This window comes from Apium graveolens, chromosome 9 (genome assembly GCF_009905375.1).
Source record: "Apium graveolens cultivar Ventura chromosome 9, ASM990537v1, whole genome shotgun sequence".
NCBI lineage: Eukaryota > Viridiplantae > Streptophyta > Magnoliopsida > Apiales > Apiaceae > Apium > Apium graveolens.
In genome coordinates, this window is record NC_133655.1 from 118331899 (window position 1) to 118337972 (window position 6074).

Sequence of the window (6074 nt, forward strand, 5' to 3'; positions counted from 1 at the left end):
ACTTTTCTTTGCATTTTTGTAATATTCACAATTTTTGGGAATTTTTAACATTTATTTTGTATTTATTAAATATTTGAAAATTCAATATTAATACCCAAAAATTATAAAAATTGGGGCCAAATATTTTTATTAGGAGTATAATTAGACCCTTAATTTTATTTAGGGGTATTATTTTAATAAATATAAATACCTGATTTATTGTTAATTTTTCAGTTAATTTTAATTAAAAATCAGGAAATAATTAGAAAATTCAGAAAAAGAAAAGGAATTAGGGTTTGGTGAAGAACAGAGCAGGAGAATCAAAGCCACTTTTGATCGTGATTCCGGAGTCCAAATCGAACGTGTGAGTACTCGTTTTGAAGCTTATGATCTGTAGTTTTCGATTACGTAATTGTTTTTAATGTTTGATTGATTGAATTGAAATTTGTATTTTCGGGTTTAATTTCTGAATTCGGGTTTTGTGATTGAGTAGTTGTTTGATGATTATGTTAGTATAGACGTTTAGATCGTCGATTTTGGAGTCGAAAGACATCGGTTTCGTAGTGTCTGGCTTCGGTTTCGTGTTCGTCGGAAAAGCGGCGACGCCGCCGCTGTTCTTCGTCTCCGGTGATGTTCGACGAGGAAGGAGGACGAAGGGAGGCCTAGGAACGAAGGATACATTGTCTGTGTTGCTGTGCGTCAGAAACGGGGAAGAAACGAACTTGAATCACACAATTTGGTCGTGTTTTCGCCTCGCCGGAAACCGTCACCGTCGCCGGATTTTGGGACGGCGACGACTTTTCATCCTCGACCCGAGGTCGACCCAGTTTGCAACCCGGAAACGACCCGGGTTTGATCCTAAAAACCCAAACCCTGTTACTGTTTTTGTGTTTTTGATTAATTAATTATTTATTTATATTTTAGTATATTAAAATCAGTTTTTAGTAATTCTAAAAATCCAATAAAAATTAGATTTAAAAATCTAAAATATTTTGTAAACAAATTCTGAATTATTTTATAAATTTATAAATTCGAATTTAATTATTTATTTATTTATTTAATTATTTATCTAATTATTTATTAGTTATCTAATTAATCAATAATTAGGTAATTAATTAATAATTAGGTAATTAATTAATAAATAAGGATTAAAAATAATTAAATAATATGATTAATAATCTAATAATTAGTTAATATTACGAGTAATGATTCGATAATGAGAATTATTATTCGAGCGTTAGTTATTCGAAGAATGTTGTAATAATTGTTCGTATCGTATAATTAAATACCGATAATTAATTGATTAGCGAATCGTATAAGTTTCAATAATAATGTAATGATTCGATAATTATGTGAGGATTGCGAGTAGCTCGTATTTATGCGAGTGATTAATCGTTGAGTTGGATTATAATTCGAGTAATTTGTAGTTATTCAATAAATAGCGTATCAGTTAATTAAATCGATTGATTATTCGTAAATAATCGATCCGATCGAGTAAGTATTATTAATTTATAAATAAGTGTAATAAATAGTAATAAATCCTAATAATTAGGGATTAATTATTTTAAAATGAAATAATTATTAATTAATTATTTAAAAGTGTAATTAAGGATTATTTAATTATAATTAGTTATTTATAATTAATTATTAATTAATTAAATCTTGTTTAATTCATAATAATTAAACCGTTAGTCCGATTTGAGTGAAACGAAGACCCCTAGACTCAGAAAAATGAAACAAATCCAATAAAAATAGTTGTAAGTTATAATTTCTTCCGGAAGAGAGTAGTATTGTGACAATTAATGGTTCATAGGCTCTATTAGGGTTAGAATCGAGTCGAATAAATCCCGAAAAATTGTAATAAAATTAGATAGGGTTAATTATTATAAATATGAGTCTAGTATCGATTCTAAAAATAATTATAAGTCTAAAAATTAATTATATGCTTTATGTGCTATGTGCTTTACGTGATTATGTGAATCTTATATGCTATATAATTATATGTGTATATATGCGAGTCAGATAGAAGCGCATGGGTAGACTGATAAGATTACGTGGTATCCATTCAAGATACACGTATATAGTAAGTTATCTAAACGCCTATCTTTCTATGATTGGTTCAGTGTTAGCAAGGCAGAGCAAGCTAGGGACAGAAGGCGGTGAGTTGAACCAGGTTAAGTACGCGCAAGGCAAGTTTTTCCCCTATTCTAAATTCAGAATAGTGAATTATATTTCCTTTTATCATATCAGTTACCTTTGATAATCATTGTTCATATACACTGTTACCCATTTATTAATGCTTGTTTCAATTTTATTTTGATTCTTGATCTCTCCCAATTTATTGAATCCCCTATTCATATTTCAATACTTTTACCCTTGTTACATATACTCTGGTATATCCTGGTGTTGGGATATATCAAAAGCATTCCGATTGTTCCGGATGCTATACCTTGGACTGGATGGTTACTATACGGGCTGGGTTTTACCCAGACCATTATTTAATAGGCCATAGTTGCCTGAGTACTCTTTATATTGGTTGGGTTTATGCAGTTGGGTATAGATCCGTACTGTATCCTGACTGATCAGCAGGTTATAGTGCATATGTTGGTTCTTTTTTCCTGTCTTGTTCATTTGGCACTCGCCAGTATTGGTAAATTATTATCCTATACAGACTCAGATGGTTGATCAAACCAGCAGCTTATTGGTTCACTTATTTCTCTCTCTTTATAATATATATATTATTGCAGGCTTGTTGAGCAATTTTGGCTCATCCCCTTTTTATTGTTATTCCTATTGTTTTACAATTAAGGTAGAGAATGAAACCCATCAGGACCCGCGTAGTCAAGAAGCGAGTCAAGCAGCGGGACCCTCTTATACCAAGAGTGTTCCTTCCTATTCCCGAAGAGAGCTTTTAATTGCCAGATCAGGTGTAACAGGATAAGTAGTGCTGTTGGATTGAATAAAAGTTTTGTGTAGTTTGAATAAAAGTTGTGTGGTGAGAATGTAGATAGAATAAAGTTTTGTAACAAAGAGAGTTCTTAAGACATATTGTTTTATTTGGGTTTGTAATAAAGTGTAGTATGTTGGTTCTTATTTTCAACTTGATCCTTAAAAGATCCCGAGTAGTATTAGTTCAGGGTAATTATTATATTTATATTCCGCTTGTGCAGGTTTAGTTTGTAGTTGTTGTTAATAATGCCCCAAATCTATACCCCGGATTTGGAGGGTGTTATAGTTGGCATCAGAGCTTAGGATTGGCCCTTGAAAACAAGAACGTTAGGATTAAGATAAGATAGGAAAATTAGATAGGATAGAAGTAAGAGTGTTAGGATTGTCTGTTTATGTGATTAGAAGTTATGATTTTAGGAATGTGGTTTGATTTGTTTTTGTATTATTATTGTTATGTATATTAGATGGCTTCTTCGTCGGAGCGGACTGAGTCAGACCCAGTAGTAGCACTAGTGTTAGCCCCAATATCAGTACAGATGTTTCTTCCATTGCCACCACCTCCACCATTGCCAACTGAACCAGTGCCAGAGATACCACCTCCACCAGAGGTACCAGACTTTGTTGATTATTTTCCTTATTTTGAGCAGGAGATGTATGACTTTCCACCTTTGGAGTTACCGATGTTTGATGTTCCTGATATGATTGATCTTCCACAGTGAGATGACCTAGAGCCGCAGATTCCAGTACCGCAGCCTGAGATTCCAGATATTCCATAGATGGAGCCAGAGGCAGAGCCACCAGTGTATGCACCTATGGAGCAGCCTGTCCTATTCCCTGCCCCATTAGCTATTTATGCCCCTATTCCTGGAGTATATCAGTTTCCACAGCCAGAGTTCATGGATGAGATAGTGGTAGATGGGCCGTTACCTTCTCGAGGTTCTAACACGGATCTTCGTGAGCATCATACAGTGACTTATCAACATTTTCAGGCGGAGAGAGAGGAGATGATTCGATGGCAGAACCAGTGCAGAGAGATTCTTGGATTATTTGAGACGCAGGCAGATGGTCCCATCCGAGCATTATGATCAGATTACATACTGAGGGAGAGGTTACGTCAGATTCACCGGGTTAGTTCTCAGCAGCTTATGGATTTGAGACTGCAGGATCTTAGTGCAGAGGCCGCATATCTGAGAGCCTTGGGACTTACCGAGGCAGTGCTAGAGGCGTTGCAGGAGGAGTTGAGTCACGTGCCACCAGGATTCTGAGACTAGCAGATAGAGGAGTGTTGTATCATATACATTTTTGTAGATAGAGGCAGCATAATATTGTATGACTAGTTTGTATGAGTGTAGCTACTAACTTTGACTGATAGTAGTAGCAGTACAACCAATATATCATAGGTTTTTGTATCAAGCACTGACACCTGCAGCTGGTGTTCTACCTATATATATATGAGATGGTCTTTTGCACGTTTTCTTTATTTTATTTCCAGTCATTTAAGCATTTACATTTATTTTCATTATTTTACCGTTGCATATTTACAAATGTTGTTTTATTTACGATCATGTTGTACCCTTTATGTTTTCAAAAAGATTTTTTTTAAAGTATTTTAAAAAGGGATTTATTTACACACCATACTGTTTTATTTATTTGGCTATTTAATAAACTGTTTTATTTTCCCATATCAACTGTTTTAACATTGTTTTAATATTATAAAGATTATTTCCATTCCATAACACCTGTTTAATATACTGTTATTAAAGATAACCCATTGTTTTATCACCAGAAAGATGGCACCTAAAAGAAAAGCACAACCCGACTCATCAAATGGAAATATCGAGGGCCAAAACAATAATAACCAGATGGATCAGATATTTAATCTCATGCAACAGCAGATGTTGATGATGCAACAACAAATGCAGCAGCAACAACAGCAGTTCTAGCAACAGATGTTACAGCAAGCCGCTCATCTAGGACATCAAGTACCACCAGCAGCACCTACGGTCACTTTCAAGCAATTTCAGTCGGTAAAGCCTCCGGAATTTACTGGTTCCACAGATCCTACAAAGGCGAGAGCTTGGCTGAAGGAAATAAAAAAGGCTTTTTCATTGGTGAAAGTTAAGGAAGAATAGAAGACGGATTTTGCAAGCTACTTTCTAAAAGGTGAAGCCAATTACTGGTGGGAATCGAAGAAAGCTTTGGAAGGAGAAGGTGTGGTGACCTGGGATAGATTCACTGATCTTTTCTTAGAGAAATATTTTCCTCGCTTTATGAAAAACTAGATGGAGATCAAGTTCCTGGAGCTGAAGCAAGACAACTTATCAGTTGCGGATTACGAGACCAAGTTCACTGAATTGGCTAGATTTGTTCCTGAGCAAGTGGATACGGATGAGAAGCGGGCCAAGAGATTCCAGCAAGGACTGAAACCATGGATTCGTAGCAGAGTAGCTGTGTTTGAACTGACGACTTATACGGCTGTTGTTCAGAAGGCCATGATTATTGAAGGTGAAAGTGAAGCAGCTCAGAAAGAGAAAGGACCAGGAAATTTTCAAAATCGCTTCAACAAAAGGCCGGGATTTCAAGCTCGGGGAAAAGCAAACTTCAGGAGACCAGAACAAAATAACCAGAGGGTGGGTAATCGACTTCCTGTCCCAACTTAACAAAGACTTATTCGACCGCCTATACCTGATTGCAGGACGTGTGGTAAAAAGCATACGGGAATTTGCAACAAGCCAAATGTCACGTGTTTCAAGTGTAAGCAAATGGGACACTACTCTGGAGAATGTCCGATGGGAAGAGCAGAAGTCACTTGTTTCCAGTGTGGAAGAAAATGACATATTTCCAAAGACTGCAGAGGAATTGCAATGGCTTCTAGTATTCCAAGGGTTTTAGAATTACCTCCACCTCCACTACCACAACAAAATCAGCCCAGGGCAAGGACTTTCAACATGTCAATGAAGGAAGCAGTACAGAGTCCGAATGTGGTTACAGGTACACTCCCTGTAAATTCTGTAAATGCTCTAGTATTGATTTATTCAGGAGCTACTAGATCTTTTATTTCTGAAGATTTTATCTCTAAGATAGATTGTGAGGCTCAGTGGTTAGATGAAATATTAGTCATAAAATTAGCAAATGATGATCAGGTT